Here is a 17,278-nt window from a genome sequence, read left to right as displayed (position 1 = left end):
TTGTGTTGCTCCTAACTCCCCCTGGTGGCTGCTCCTCCTCCGGGTTCCCTGTCACTAGTGGGTGGCAGCACCCCATGTTTGGTGACTGCCTTAAGACCCAACCCTAGCCAGTCCCCAATGGGGAGGCCAACCTGGTTGTGTGTATGAGTTGGTGTGTTGTGGAACTGGTACCGACCTCCTTTGGATCCAGGATAAGTACCGCACCTTAAGTGAGGTGCAGTACCCTGTGGCGACTGAAGCCTTAAGGGCGCCACACACACACATACACAAACATCAGATCGCAACACACATCAGATCACACTCCGATCGCACACACAATCACACATCAGATTGCGTACACACACATACAAACATCAGATTGCACATATATCAGATCACACACAATCACACATCAGATTGCGCACACACACACACACACACACTCACCACATCCGGCAATACCGATTGCTTCCGGCTAGCAGGGGAAGATGGGACGCAGTGCAATGGAACGCATGGAGGACTCGTTGCTGGAACGCATCCATGCGTTCCACTTCACGTCCTATATGTGAATGTGTGTGTGTTCTGATGTTTAATTATGTGAGTGACCTGATCTGTGTGTGATCTGATGTTTGTGTGTGTGTGTGAATGATCTGATGTGTGATTGTGTGTGCGATCTGAGTGTGATCTGATGTGTGTGGGTGTGTGATCTGATGTGTGTGAATGATCTGATGTGTGATTGTGTGTGCGATCTGAGTGTGATCTAATGTGTGTGGGTGTGTGATCTGATGTGTAAGGGTGTGTTTCACTGCAGGTCTTCCCATTCGGCATCTGGTTAGTATGATCGCGGGGTCTTCTGCCTTCTTTCTTTTGTTTTGTCCGCTGTCTATAATGAAGTGTCCTGCAGTATTCGTTAACTTTTTTAGCTGCATGGACACTTAACCACGACAAAGGCTTAGTTTTGGAGGAGGGCTTATATTTTAAGCCTTATACTGAAAATTTCTGCTAGAGCTTATTTTTGGGGGATGGCTTATTTTTGAACACTGCTGCACTTTTCATTGTCGATTCTTTCAGCGCTCTAGCAGCCCTTTTCACCCAATAAAATAAAAGGTAAAAACACTGCAAAAAATACACGTAATGCAACAAAAGTGTTTATTGTACATTTTTCCTGCCACCACTCTAGTTTTTCGTGCAGAAACATGTGAACATACCTGCATTGTATCCTAAACCTATCTTAACACCCTTCCCCAAAGGTTTGCGTAGACATGTATGGTATCTGCTGAAACATAGTAATGACGTGACTATGAGTGTTAGTATGGTGCATGTAATAAGTCATGAATTTGAGAAAGTGATGGCTGAGAAAGGTAGTGAGTGTACTGTAAGATATGACCTGTGCTAACGAGGGTAAAGAACAAAATATAGTGAACATCAGGAAGATTAACGTTATCCATGGTAATGACTTCTCTACTTCTCATGACATTCAGTATTTACAGTGCATCATGCTCCCCTCTGCTCCCTTATCAGCGCCCCACATCCTTTAAAGTTTATCACTCCCTTTGAAGTTAGTTGCAAGCATCTGGTCTTTAACAAACGGCAATGTACATTTTATATTTATGTGATAATCCTGCAATTTTCATGGTTTCCGAGTGTTAAGTGTACCCACTAAGTATTTGTGCAGTTTGCAGATCATATAATGAAGGATATGTTGGAACTTGCCATTTAGACGACAGCTAATTCATTCCATCATCTGTAAATAGTAGAAGCCAGCGGGATACTCATTTCTATCAAGTACCGACATAATGATAAAGTGTCACGGTGAGGCCCATTTACACAGACCTCCAGGATTTGTTAAGCAATTTTGGCTCTTGTTTTTAACATCGCTAAATTAAACCACCAGGCTTGCCTATGTGAAGTCAGCTTTCCTGAGTCATTGCATAATGTTACATATGGGTCCTAAGAAAAATGGTTTTGTTTTGTTATGACTATAAATCTAAGGTTTATATTAGTTTTGCTCTGCAGCTAAAAATCCTTAACACTTAAAAAGTTTCAGCTGCTGAGAACCAAACAAAAGACTTTCATACAGAGAGAACAGGCTGATATCATGGCTGCTTGGGCCTATACATATGCCACATGGGTCTGACCTTATTGCATGACCTGAACCATTTAATAATACCTATTTTGATGATAACGGAACCACTGCAATATCTAGTGTGACACCCCACGGGACCCAAGATAGGAGCTTCAGTCCGTACCTTGTATACCTGTCGCCGGGCCAGTGGTTTGCAGAAGTCGTGGCCTGGCCCAGTTCCGTGGCCCCGTGGTGCACAGTAAAAGGGGCAAGCAAGGATTGTTCCTGGAGAGGATGTCACCGATTACGGTGGTGACTGGGGTCCCGGCCTCCTCCACTGCAGACCCTTCCTCCGACCTTCCCTCCTTCAGGAGTGGAACGGATGATGTCGACTACGCCACCTGTGGTATGCGGCCACGGAAAAGGCCGCCGCTGCAAGGTACCTTGTCGGGGAAAATGTTAGGGTGCAGTTGGGATGATATCGCTCCCAACAGGCGGAGCGGCCCCCGGGAGGAAGAACGGGGAACTGGGAATCGCCAGAGCGCAAGGCGATGACACACAGAGTCAGAGTCACTGGGTTGCGGATTTCAGATCTTTTACTCAGGTCTTTGTGTTGCACCCAGGATGCTGGTCCTTACTGTGATGGTTTCCAGTCGATCCCAGGCAGGACAGAGGTCAAAGTCTGGTAGGGCAGTCTGTGGGCTTTCTCCTTTTGTGCTCTCGTGTGGCGGTCCCCTCCTTGTCTTTGGAGTGCTTGGGACTCGCTACTCTGCCACCCAAAGCTGCTCTGGTTCCAGAGGGCAACTAAATCCTCCCCTCGGTATCCCTCTTCTCCTCCATGCTGCATGACTACTGGTCCCAGGCTCTCAACTCCTTCACGGTTGGCCACCTCTCCCATTCCAAGTCTCTGCCGGCTAATGGACCAAGAACCTCCTAACTGGCAGCATCCAGTATCCACCTAGAAACCTAGAACCGCTCTCAGTTTAGGGTCCCTCAGCCATCCACCCGCCCGGTCCAAGGTGAGGGAAGGGTGTATGAAATGGTCTGGACCTTGTTGTTCCTCTGCTCTACCTCCCTGAGGGGGTTCCCTCAGGGTGCTGCTCACTGTGTGTCCACTCTGTCTGGTCTCTCAAGCCGCTCTGAGGTAAAATGAAACGAAACTGTTTCTTTTGTAACTCACTCCTGCTTGTGCCCCCACCTGAGGAATGTCCCAGCCCGTTGTTATGGTCACTGTAAATTCCCCATTGTCTCTGTGTGAGGCACCTGCTGTCTGTGATTGCAAGGCTGTGTGATGCAAAATAAAACTTACCAGACCTTAACCTGTTCCTGCCCAGGATGGACGGACATTGTAAAATACATAAAATGCAATACCTTGTAGCGACCAGTCTCAGGGGCGCTACACTAGAAATACATATTCTATTCAAACAAAGCAGAGGCTTGATGCAGCCATACCTCCCAACCATCCTGGATTCTGCGGGACTGTCCCGATTTGAGGGCTTTCCCCCGCAGTCCCGCAGCTCACAGATGTTTTCCCGACTCCTCCCTTCAGTGCAGTGAATAAATTAAATTTGCATATGCTCTAGTTTTATCGTGACTCAAACGCATGAACTCATTGTCCATAGGCAGCAGCTCTACCATTGAGCTACTGCCTTTATTGAAAAACATAGGAAGATTTGGTAATCTTAACCTCTGTATTGCATTAGAGAAACCAGAAGCAGATTATTCAGCTACAAAGATTGGATGGATGGATGGATGGATGGATGGATGGATGGATGGATGAATGGATAGATGGATAGATACATATGTGCTGCCCCGGCGCGGATCGGGGTGCTCAGATTTGGGGTGTTCGTGGCTCGAGGTGTCCCGACCCGGGCTCGGCAAACACTACGATCCTTGAAAGGGGATAATTTACAGGAAAGGCCCCGGCCTCTGGGGTTTTGGTGGATATTTGGGAGCGCAGGGTGCTCTTGATGGCTGGCAGTTGGGATTTCAGTGGGCTGCTTTACTGGAAAACCCTATCCCCCGTCGTGTGCTGATGCCTTCAATCTCTGAGCTCTTAGGTAAATTTGTGACAATACTCTCCCTCTCAGGTTAATTATCAGGTCGTTGAATCGGTTCCTAACCTAGGGTCCTGTACCCCGTCGTGCTCGGTATTGGTCAGTTCTTTTGGGTTTCTGATGCCGACAGTCCTCCTAGACTATGTCCGTCCGACCCTTTTCCAATGTCCCTGCCACCGGTCCCCGACTTCTCTGGTCCCGGACCACCGTCTGCGACTCAACTCGGTCTAGCTCCCGAGTAGCAACCACTCCAGCTCCTCACTCTTTGAGGGCTGCCACTGAACTTCCTACTTCCTCCCTCCCATCAGTCTGCCTGACCCCTAGGTGAATGGCCCTATTCCAGCTTAACCAACCCACTGGTGTGTCTGACAGGTCATGACGTGAGGTCTTTGGAGAGAGAACTCCGGCACACTGTATACCCTACAAGAATAGAAACAGTTTGCATAATCAGGTATTTTTATTGATCAAAAAATCTTGATAATAGTTGACACATGTATTTGTCCAAAAACGTCGACATTTCGGCCTTTGGGCCTGTTCAGACTGGACTATTAGCACACGTAAGGCGTAAGTTATGTGTTGGTATATATATATTCGTAAGGAAAACGGATATATATACGTCGGGAGAGCCTTGGCAAATGTGATATCTGTTGTATAGTTCTCTTCAGCAATTGCAATACTTAATTGTAGACAAACAGAGTTTTATTCCACATATGGCCGTGATGTCATGTAGACGGTCAGGCAGGGTAAAAAATTCAGTACTGGGATTAAATTATATTCAAATCTCCTTATGTATTTATGTGGATATTGGGATAAGGAACCATGCCTAGGGACACTAATGCAGGAAACAGCAGTAGTATGCTCCCTCCTGCCGGACCGGGTGTGTTATATGATCCATCTGCTGTTTAGCGTGGAGCGTGTCTGGGTGATCCCTGCTCCACGCTAATCAGCACACGGATCATATCACACACCCGGTCCGGCTGGAGGTTAGTACCAGCGTGAGAAACCAGCAAGGGAACCCCTGTTTCATTCTGTTTTTTTCTATTGTACAATGCATATAACAGGGAGTGGTGCTCTGTTTGCTGGATTTGCACCCCAGCTCCTGGCTGCTTCATTAGCCTCCTTTTTGTTCACCAGCTGATATTGTATGTTTTTAAAACCCAGAGAAGATGCAGTGTAGTGTAGGACCCAGCAAAGGAGGTTGCCGTGAAGGGGCGCTGGGCTGGTATTGCAATGGCCATTATAATATTCTAAATACCTCCATTTATGTTATAAGGTAGAATTTATCTTGGTTTTTCACAGTGTGCAGCTGGAATTCTTTGTCATATTTATACACCATCCAGATACGCACCTGTTCACATTGTAAAGGTGCTGCCAGTACGGTTTGAATTCAGGTTAGTACCAGCGTGGGAAACCAGCAAGGGAACCCCTGTTTCATTCTGTTTTTTTCTATTATATTAGTACAGACGAAAAGTTTGGACACACCTTCTCATTCAAAGAGTTTTCTTTATTTTCAGGACTCTGAAAATTATAGATTCACATTGAAGGCATCAAAACTATGAATTAAAACATGTGGCATGAAATACTTAAAAAAGTGTGAAAGAACTGAAAATATGTCTTATATTCTAGGTTCTTCAAAGTAGCCACGTTTTGCTTTGATTACTGCTTTGCACACTCTTGGCATTCTCTTGATGAGCTTCAAGAGGTAGTCACGGGAAATGGTCTTCCAACAGTCTTGAAGGAGTTCCCAGAGATGCTTAGCACTTGTTGGCCCTTTTGCCTTCACTCTGCGGTCCAGCTCACCCCAAACCATCTCGATTGGGTTCAGGTCTAGTGACTGTAGAGACCAGGTCATCTGGCGTAGCACCCCATCACTCTACTTCTTAGTCAAATAGCCCTTACACAGCCTGGAGGTGTGTTTGGGGTCATTGTCCTGTTGAAATATAAATGATGGTCCACCTAAACACAAACCTGATGGAATAGCATGCCACTGCAAGATGCTGTAGTAGGCATGCTGGTTCAGTATGCCTTTAATTTTGAATAAATCCCCAACAGTGTCACCAGCAAAGCACTCCCCCACCATCACACCTCCTCCTCCATGCTTCACGGTGGGAACCATGCATTTAGAGTCCATCCGTTCACCTTTTCTGCGTCGCACAAAGACACGGTGGTTGGATCCAAAGATCTCAAATTTGGACTCATCAGACCAAAGCACAGATTTCCACTGGTCTAATGTCCATTCCTTGTGTTCTTTAGCATAAACAAGTTTAGATGGTGGAATATTGTGGATTGTGTACCATTTTGTGTGGGTTAATGTTTTGGCGTGGTTCACTGTCCATTCTGTGTCCCTTGTGTGTACATTGTCCCATTTTCAGGTTTAATTCCTCCCCTACCAGGCTTTTGTTCCTAAGTCGGGGGAGGGGGCGTGAGATCCACCTAAACTCTCTGCTTACCTGAAGACTTGGGCAGTCTGAGAACTTTAAGGAAGAAGGATTGATCCTCTGGGAGAAGCTGGGAAGCTTCTCAGAGAGATGGGGACATTTATGCCACTACTGGACTAATTTTACCCTTTGTTTTGTGGATTATGTTATGGACCGTTTTGATTTGCTTGGAATAAATGATCTTTGGATTGTACAGCCATCTCTCGCTCTGTTGATTGTATGATATGGGAAAAGAACCTCGTGACACAAGTCTCGTCTGCTTGTTACCTGTCCTTAGCAGTGGTTTCCTAGCAGCTATTTTACCATGAAGGCCTGCTGCACAAAGTCTCCTCCTAACAGTTGTTCTAGAGATGTGTCTGCTGAATATCAAAAATAGCAACAAGAAGAGGAGATGAAAACTCCCCCAAAAAAGTATTATAAAATGTACTCACAGCAAAAAAGGGCAACCAGTCCAGTTAGCCCAGGCCAACATATCTAATGCACAAACAGGATGCAGACAAGCCTCTCAACATGATGGACACTTCACAGGTATAAGGTAAATTGCACACTAGTGGCGCGCATAGGGCACTGTTCACACTTGTATGCGCATGGGGTCCAGCCAGCAACCTATTACCACGCCCTTACTATTAGATTAGGCAGGTTACTCGGACACTACTCACTGCAGCACCCAAGGGACAGAAATTCCACTATGCACGGCCGTATTAAGAGGCCCGGCTGCACCCCGCATAGTCAAAGTGCAAAAAATACATATAAAATATATGTGAGGTATTAGTTTGTAAATTGGCCAATGTACGTAAGCCCACAATCCTCATCACGGATCCTCACGCTTGCAGGTCCCTACACTGATAAATATCAAAAATAGCAACAAGAAGATTTACCTTGCACCTGTGAAGTGTCCATCATGTTGAGAGGCTTGTCTGCATCCTGTTTGTGCATTAGATATGTTGGCCTGGGCTAACTGGACTGGTTGCCCTTTTTTGCTGTGAGTAGATGTGTCTGCTGCTAGAACTCTGTGTGGCATTGACCTGGTCTGTAATCTAAGCTGCTGTTAACCTGCGATTTCTGAGGCTGGTGACTCAGATAAACGTATCCTCCATTGCAGAGGTGACTCTTGGTCTTCCTTTCCTGGGGCGGTCCTCATGTGAGCCAATTTCTTTGTAGCGTTTGATGGTTTTTGCCACTGCACTTGGGGACACTTTCAAAGTTTTTCCAATTTTTCAGACTGACTGACCTTGATTTCTTAAAGTAATGATGGCCACTCGTTTTTCTTTACTTAGAATTTGTATTATGGCAAAAAAAAGCAGCTAACGGTCTATTAAGTAGGACTATCAGCTGTGTATCCACCAGACTTCTGCACAACACAACTGATGGTCCGAAGCCCATTTATAAGGCAAGAAATCCCACGTATTAAACCTGACAGGGCACACCTGTGAAGTGAAAACCATTTCCGGTAACTACCTCTTGAAGCTCATCAAGAGAATGCCAAGATTGTGCAAAGCAGTAATCAAAGCAAAAGGTGGCTACTTTGATTAACCTAGAATATAAGACATATTTTCAGTTGTTTCACACTTTTTTGTTAAGTACTTAATTCCACACGTGTTAATTCATAGGTTTGATGCCTTCAATGTGAATCTACAATTTTCAGAGTCATGAAAATAAAGGAAAATCTTTGAATAAGAAGGTGTGTCCAAACTTTTGGTCTGTACTAATATATATATATAAAATGGAGGTATTTAGAATATTATAATGGCCATTGTAATACCAGCCCAGCGCCCCTTCACGGCACCCTCCTTTGCTGGGTCCTACACTAAACTGCATCTTTTCTGGGCTTTAAAAACCTACAAGATCAGCTGGTGAACACAAAGAAGGCTAATGAAGCAGCCAGGAGCTGGGGTGCAAATCCAGCAAAACAGAGCATCACTCCCTGTTATATGCATTATACAATAGAACATAAACAGAATGAAAGCAGGCGTTCCCTTACTGGTTTACCATGCTGGTAATAACCTGACTTCAAACCGGACTGGCAGCACCTTTACAATGTGAACAGGTGCGTATCTGAGTGATGTGTATAAATACAAGATAAAAAAGGAAGACCAGTTGCACACTGTGAAAAACTAAATTTTTTCACAGTGTGCGACTGGTCCCCTTTTTTTGTCTTGTATTTATACACATCACCCAGATACGCACCTGTCCAACTACAATAATGATCATGAATAAAAAACTAATTCGGAGACGTTGTCAGTAGTTTTATAAAATAAGAGGAATTTACATTTTACTCAAAAATATAAAGAGAAAAATCAGAAAAACTGAACATTTTGCAGTGGTCTCTAAATTTTTGCCAGAGCTGTATATATAGAGCACACCACTAGTAAATGCCAATGAAAAAACTTTATTAAACACCACACGTGTTACAAGTATGCAAATAAAACCATTTAAAATCACGGGGTATGAAACCCCCCAATAAGACCATCAGTCACTCAGCCACAATACAAACAATGTGAAAAACTGGAACCCCAGTAAAGCCAATAATGCTGAAAAATAAACAATACGTGTGGGGTAAGGTTGCTTTCACACTTGTGTTGTTTTGCATCAGTTACAATCTGTCGCCTTAAGGAAATATGGTATCCTGCAAAATATTTTGCAGGATTCCGTTTTTTCCCCATAGACTTGTATGGATGACGGATTGCGACTGATGGCCTTGCTTTGCATACGCCGCGTGATGGATCAGCTGTGGAACGACTGACCGTCGGGCGGCAGGAACGCAGCATGTAGCGTTTTTTGAGCGGCAGAATCCTTTTGTTTTCAATGCTCATGCTCAGCTCTTGTGTTTAATCATTGGAATCAATGTCTCTCTCTCGGTGGCCGAACAATCAGCTGATCGGCCAGCGGCGGCTTTTGTGAGCGATCAGCTGATCGCTCAGTGGCCAGCTACTGTGAACGATCAGCTGATCACCCAGCGGCGGCCTTTTGTGAACGATCAGCTGATCGCCCGGCGGCCGGCTATTGTAAACGATCAGCTGATCGCCCGGCGGCCGGGTGATCAGCTGATCATTCACAATAGCCGGCCGCTGGTAAAACAGTAAAAAAAAAACAAAAAAAATAAACAACGGATCGTTTTTTGCAGCATCAGGGAGAGTTTGTGACGCCACCCGTGGTTTGCGGTAAGGGGGAGTACCGCCGCTGCCGATGGGAGTACCTGGGGGAGATGGAGTGGGGCAGCCAGATGGTGATCCCTCCACAGGTAGGGGAGACCCTGGGACTCTGGAGATAAGTGGCGGATAGCATTGTGCAGGCTATGCGGGCAGGCAGGACGCATGGAGTGCAGTGTACTCACTCAGGTGGTGTAGACGTTAGTGCAACCATTAAGCAGACTCTGACACAGAAGTAAACCAAGTCTCGGGTGCTGCACAATTTTGTAGATTTTCCTAAGTGACCCTTCGGCCTGAAGCTGTCAGGGTCCCGCTCCCTATAACGGTATAGTGGAGCTGTGCTCTCGATGGCTTACACTAGGGATTTCTGTAGGCCGCATAAGCTGGAAAGCCCTATACCCCTCGTTGTGTTAGTGCCTTTGATCTCTGAGCTCTTGGGGAAAGTTCATAAAGAGACTATCCTCCACAGGTGAATTATCAGGTTGCGTGAAGCAACTCCCCGATCTAGGGTCCTGTAACCCGCCGTGCTCGGTACCGGTCCGGTTACTGGACTTTCCGGTTCTAACCATTCTCCAAAACTAAGTCAGTACACTCTTTTCCAATACCCTGCGACCATGTCTCCGACTCCTCTGGTCCCAGACCACCGTCTACGACCCAACCAAGGTCACACAGGGAGCTACAACTCCCTCAGCTCCTCACTCTTTGAGGGCAACTCTAAACTGACTTCCTCCCTCCCACCAGTCTGCCTGACCCCTAGGCGGGTGGCCCTTTTCCAGCTAGACCACCCACTGGTGTGCCTGACAGAGTTTCGTGTGGTTAGGATTTGAGTGCTGATGGAAGCAATACCAGTGTGTAGGAACCCAGAACCATGGAGGGTGAGTTCTGCACCATAAGAGAAAGGGGTGCAGTTCCCTGTGACACCCTGATAGAGTCAGGGGCGTCACACATTTCTGCAGTCAGCATGTAAATTGCACTCTCCCTCAAAACTTGCAACATCTGTGGCATTGTGCTATGTGATAAAACTACACATTTTAGAGTGTCCTTTTATTGTGACCAACCTAAGGCACACCTGTGCAATAATCATGTTGTCTAATCAGCATCTAGATACATCACACCTGTGAGGTGGATGGTTTATAAATGCAAAGAAGAAGTGCTCATAACACAGATTTAGACATATTTGTAAACAATATGTGAGAGAAACAAGCCTTTTATTTACATTTATAAAAGTCTTAGTACAGCTGCAGAAGAATGGGAGCAAAAACAAAAGTGTTGCAGTTATATTTTTGTTCAGTGTATACAGAATAATGTAGGTACTGAGAATTACAGTCAGTATACAAGACAGGAGAAGTAGTTCTGTGCAGTGTATATATAATGTATATACAGTGTACAGATACTGAGAATTACACCATATTTAAAGGATAGGAGAAGTGGTACTGTGCCTTGTCTGTATATACAGTATAATACAGATTCCTGAGAAATGCACTTGTGTCGCCTAAGGCTATGGGGTACTTGGTCCCGGGCGGTATATTGCTGGCGAGATGTCACTTGGTGGCCGTTACCTGGTTCCATATCCTGGGGACGCTTTTTAAAAGGGGAATATTTACAGGGGAGATTAAATGAAAGTTTATTACGTGACGCCACTTGCGGGTTGCGGCTATGTAGATCTCACTACTGGGGCTGGTGTTGGTGGAAACCTAGATGTTGGGCCCTCCGGAAGCAGGGTTGGGCCCCAGAAGGCAGGTGAAGTGGATGGGTGCAGAAAGAAGGTAGGCCACACAGGGGGTTGCAGTGTAACTGGTTCGTTTACTCACAGTAAGCTGGAAACTGGTCACCCGAGGAAGGCTGGTCTTGACCGCTGGTCCCCTTAGTCCCAGTGCCGGTTTAGTGACCTGGTGGCTTCTTTCCCCTGCACCTGTCTTTGGTTGGTGGGTCCCCGTGGCTTGGAGCAGCTGGGGGACCCCTCCTGGTAGTCTCTTAACAGTAGTCCGTATGACAGTAGCGTGAACCCTGTGGGGTCAGAGTCTCTGGTCCTGTTCCTTGCTTCTCCCATTGCTACTGAATCCTGAACTTCAAGGTCAGTGAGGTCCTTGATGGTCCCCTCACTGTACGGATTTTATTAGGTCTTCCTGGAGCGTTTGCCTGACCTAGGATTCTGTACCCCGTCGGTGCTATGGTTCCGGGAGCACTTCACCGTACTCCACCGGCGACTACACGCCTGGGCCCTCAGGTCACCATCACACACCTGTCAGTGCTTCCGTCTGTCACTGACGATGACTCTCAACTCCACTGTCTGACTGTCCACTGTCTGCCCCTCCCACCTGGTCGTCTAGTGGACTGGATCGGCTCCACCTCTAAGTGGCCATCCATTAGGTCCAACCCTAATCTGGTACCAGTCTATGGGGAATTTGGGGGTTAAAACAGGGATTAACTGGAATGTTTTTGTTGTTCCCGGCAATGGTCTTCTGGGTCCCTGGGGTAGGCCCGGCATCCTGGTGGGGATGGAGTACCTTGTAGCTCCCTGATGGCTTCAGGGGCGCTACACACTCAGTAACCAGGACAGAAGAAGTGGTATGGTACAATATGGAATTTAGTGAGAATATTAAAAACAAGCATTCATTACACATTCTACATTTTAAATTGTAAAACATGCATAAGCCTATGTCAAAGCAAGTGTGATGGCGTCATTTCATGCACGGCTACACTGATTCATTATTTTTTAAATGATAAGAGGGAAATATTCTTAACCCTTTAGCAGTTTTACACCTCTTCATTATTCTTTTTTTTCCTGATATACAATTCAATCTCTTACAGACAACTGGCATATCATAGTGGTGCTATCTGATCGGGCTTTGTACCCAATCATACATAGAAACCTTCCAATTCATTGTACTCTGTCTCTTGTATAATAGATTTGTATGCAGAAATGTGAACTTGGCTTATGTTGCTGTGACTGGACCTCGATGTGCTTATATTAGAGCTGATCTGAGCCCATTCTAATTTCCGTGATCTCACTGTTTCATGTAGAAGTTCTCTGATGCGTTGCTGATGAAGGCATTGAATAGTGACACGAAGAATAATATATATACAGATGAAAAGGTTATGTGATTTTCCAGCAGAGGAGGATGAAGTCATAGCTTGGATTTCATTGTGCAATTAGATTAATAGGGGTATTGAAAATAGTCACTTGTAAGTCTCAAATGTATGGCTCTAGAGCAAAGCATTGACATCATTACTTCCCCTGCTGTTTGGCATATCATAACATTAGGCAGCATTACCCTGTTTACAAGCAATTAATCCTGAGCATGGTTTTCACACCTCACGTCTTTAATCATTCCTGTCATACGCTGACATATGAAGGTCTTAAAAGGGTTGTCCGGTCTTATGCCGGCGTCACACGGTATGATATATCGGGCGATATGTCGCCGGGGTCACGTCGTTAGTGACACACAACCGGCATCGTTTGACATATCGTACCGTGTGACACCTCTGAACGACTATGAACGAGTAAAAATATTCACCTTATCGTTGCTCGTTGACACGTCGTTCATTTTCTTAATCTCGTTCCTCCTTCTGCGCGCCGGTTGTTCATCGTTCCCGAGGCAGCAGACATCGCTCCGTGTGACACCCCGGGAACAACGAACACAGCTTACCTGCGTCCTGCCGGCTATGCGGAATGAAGGAGGTGGGCGGGATGGTATGTCTCGCTCATCTCCGCCCCTCTGCTTCTATTGGCCGGCCGCTGTGGGCCGTCGCTGTGACGCCAAACGTCCCTCCCCCTTCAGGAAGAGGATGTTCGCCAAACACAGCGACGTCGTCCGGGAGGTAAGTGCATGTGACGGGGGTTACTAATTGCCTGTGAAGCACAAACAACGAGGGCAGGTACGATCGCTCGTGCGATCACACGATATATCGTACAGTGTGACGCCAGCATTAGGCTACAAGTCCAATAGAATAAGGCACTTCCACCAAAACAGTTCTGTAACTGGGGTGCTCTCGTAGGCTTCCAAACCATGTAGTATAAAATAGATAAGAGGCACTCCCAGATTAGGTGAAAAAACCTGAATATTTTATTTCAGGTTCAGTGTAATGCGTTAGACGTTTCGGCCCAGAATATGGCCTTTGTCAATGAGGAGCATATAAAGTAAGTGTAGGTTATCAGTTCCTGAGTCACCTCTTGGACAGGGTTAATTTGTAAGGCGCTATTGAGTATGTGCAGTACAATTGAGCTCTATTGGGAGCAGTATCCGCTGCTGTGCACTTGTAAAGCATTAGAACTAGCAAAATTGCGCCATATGTATGAGACTGTTTGCTGTGCTCACTGATTAAATATGCCCAGTATGGTTGAGCTCTATTATGAGTGGTATCTACCGCTGTATATATGAAAAGCACTAGCAGACTTGTGCTGTGTGTGTGAGTCCTGTCAGACAGCAGTATCCACCGGCAACCACAGAGGTGGATACTGCTGTCTGACAGGACTCACACACACAGCACAAGTCTGCTAGTGCTTTTCATATATACAGCGGTGGAGACCGCTCACAATAGAGCTCAATTGTACTGCACATACTCAATAGCGCCTTACAAATTAACCCTGTCCAAGAGGTGACTCAGGAACTGATAACCTACACTTACTTTATATGCTAGTCTTCACAAAGGACATGTTCTGGGCCGAAACGTCTGACGCATTACACTGAATATGAAATAAAATATTCAAGTTTTTTTCACCTAATCTGGGAGTGCTTCTTATCTATTTTAGGCTACAAGTCGTCCATCATTCTATGTAACTGCAGACTTGTTAATCCTCACATCGTGCTCACTGTGCCGGAGCTGGAAGCGGGGTACACAGGACCGCAAGTATAAGATTTGCATATGTAGCGCTCCTGAAACCATCAGGGTGCTACAAGGTTTTGCATCCCCACAAGGATGCAGGGCCTACCCCCTTAGGGATCCAGGATACCAGTGCCGGTAACACCAAAAACCCAGGTAATCCCAGTTTTCTCCAACATTCCCCCATACAATGGTACTTAGCTATGGTGGGACCAATGGATGGCCGCCTAGAGGTGGAGCCACTCCAGTCCACTAGTTGACCAGGTGGGAGGGGCAGACTGTGGAGAGTAGTCGGGAAGACAGTAGTCAGAGAGAAGTGTCAGACAGGCGAGGAGAGAAGGTGTAAGCATAGTGACGTCCTGACTTGAGTTAACGGTAAACTGGTACCAAAGGAGAGGTGGTTGCTGGTGGAGTACGGTGGAGTACTTCCAGAACTGAGCACCGACGGGGTACATAACCTTAGGACAGGAAAGAGCTTCAAGCCGACCTGTTAACACCTGCACAGCAAACGGGACCATCAAGGACCTTGCTGACCCTAAAGAATTTGAAGACTCAGTAGCAAAGGGAGAACCGGGGACAGGACCAAAGACTCCAACCCCACAAGGTTCACGCTACCGTCAGGCGGACAGAAGTGGACAAACCACAGAATGGGGACGCCCAGTGTTCCATACCACAGGGACCCACTTACCACAGACAGGTGCAGGGGAAGAAGGTACCAGAGAAACCAGACTGGCACTGGGATGAAGGGAACCTGGAGGCGAAACCAGCCGGCCTCGGGCCCTCAGTTACCAACTCAAAAAAGTGAGTAAACCAGTTACACTGAATACCTACATGGACTCCCTTCTTCCCATGCCCACTGCAGCATACACCCGCTGGAGCAAAACCCTACTTGCGGAGGGAGTACCATACTAGCTGCCAATACCATCAGTAGAGACATTCTGCAGCGGCGGCTCCCTACACTTACCTGCTAGGGTACTAGGCACCGACGGGGTACATGACCCTAGGACAGGAAAGAGCTTCAAGTCGACCTGTTAACACCTGCACAGCAAAGGGAACCATCAAGGACCTTGCTGACCCTAAAGAATCCGAAGACTCAGTAGCAAAGGGAGAACCGGTGACTAGCTGCCAGTAGAGACATTAGTAGAGACTCCCTACTGACTTGTCTACTCGGCAGCCGCCTCCTGATGAAAAGGTTTGTCTTGAAACGTGCGTCGAGGTTCTGAGGGTTTCTTTGTCCTTATACTAGGCAAGTATGGTACAGTAATTTATGCTACATTTAATTAAGAGCCTCTGTTATAAAGCGATTGATTTAGTTGTGTTTGGGGGTGGTGGATATTCACATCCAGCCCGAGTAGACAAGTCAGTGAATGGGCTGTGTCTTTCCTCTCTATTAACCCCTTGTACTCCTTATAAACTCCATAGCTATAATTTAATATCATTTCTAAGGGGGAATCTATATGTATGTAGATGAGATCCCTCCTGTATAGGTTTTACAGATTTATATGAGAGTTGAATTTGTTCTTTTGGGGATTGAATATTTATATACAGAGGCTATTATATGTATTTATTGATGTAATATCTATTTATTAATATAATATATGTATCAGTGCTGTTTTCTAATATTGGTGAAAGGGCAGAGGTGATGCTTTAATGATATAAACTTTTGATATATTTTCTTTATGAACTAAGTATAACCTCCTTCTGCTCTTGTCACCAATAATATATTTTTTTCGGGTCAAAGATTCCCTTAGTTTGTGTTTTTTCTGGTGATGGTTTTCTTGATATTGTGATGTTTTTAGTGATTTGGAGTAAATAAATGTTTTTTAAAAAAGTTTTTTGCAAAATAAAACTATTTTGATACAATATACTCTGATTTCTGTTTGTTTGTTGATGATAATGCTCTTTAGAGAGAAGTGACTGCTGGACATAGCCGTCGGGCCCCAAAGACAGACAAAGTGCATGGAAGAAGTACCTGGATCACACAGTGGCACTGATAGTACCGGGAACCTGAACTGGCCGTCCCCTGCAGCTCACATGTGAGTAAAGACTTTGTTTACCATCAGCGTGTGTCTCCTTTCTGCAACCCTATCCAGCACCACGATAACCAGCAGTGTGTGTCGCTGTTTCCTGCATTGTGCACCTCATCCAACACCAACAGGTCTTATAGACTGTTCCTGCACTATCCACCTCATCCAACATCACGAGGTCACCGGGCCTTCCCTATCTGCGGAGGAACTCACATCTAGCTGCTCCATTCCATCAGCCCTGGCCCCCTTACACAGCAGCGGTATACCCATTACCGCAACCCGCAGCTGGCGTCACAAACACTTCTCCCTTGTAAATACCCCCTTCATTGAGTGTCCGCTAAAGCCAAAGTAATCTCGGATCTGAGCAGCTCGCCTGCCTAGGGGTGGCACACATGCGGTCACGTGTCGTCTAAATGTGCACAACCTTGCTCAATGCAAATGTATTGAGCCAGGACTAGCCTAGTCAGAATGTGGTTGAAAGTATGCAAATCACAAAACCCATACTTGTGGCCCATGGCCACCCACTCCCGGCAAAAGAAGTGGATCCTTACAATACAGAGATCTGAGGATGCATAAGTTTGCAGTCAAACAGTGACTGACGACTTTGCAGGGCAATGCAGTTGATGCCACTGCCCCTGATTGTGGAGCCCCTGCTCCTGCTAGGGCACGTTCCCCTCTCCCTTTCCCCGATGTGCAATGCCCCCGCTGGCCCCGCTTCCCTGGCCCTTACGTCACCTCC

General features: G+C 46.2%; 1 long non-coding RNA gene across 1 annotated transcript in view; it reads left to right on the top strand.

Moving 5' to 3' along the window:
- The window catches only part of LOC142295359 (uncharacterized), a 58,432-nt gene extending 41,933 nt beyond the window's left edge, over nucleotides 1–16,499 (top strand). The window contains exon 3 of the long non-coding RNA XR_012751437.1: nucleotides 16,420–16,499. This is a non-coding gene — a long non-coding RNA (uncharacterized LOC142295359). The remainder of the gene's footprint in view (nucleotides 1–16,419) is intronic.
- The last annotated feature ends 779 nt before the right edge of the window (nucleotides 16,500–17,278 follow it).

This window comes from Anomaloglossus baeobatrachus, chromosome 3 (genome assembly GCF_048569485.1).
Source record: "Anomaloglossus baeobatrachus isolate aAnoBae1 chromosome 3, aAnoBae1.hap1, whole genome shotgun sequence".
Taxonomy (NCBI): domain Eukaryota; kingdom Metazoa; phylum Chordata; class Amphibia; order Anura; family Aromobatidae; genus Anomaloglossus; species Anomaloglossus baeobatrachus.
The sequence above is the reverse complement of the archived record's forward strand: the minus strand, read 5'-3'. Positions and strand labels throughout refer to the sequence as shown.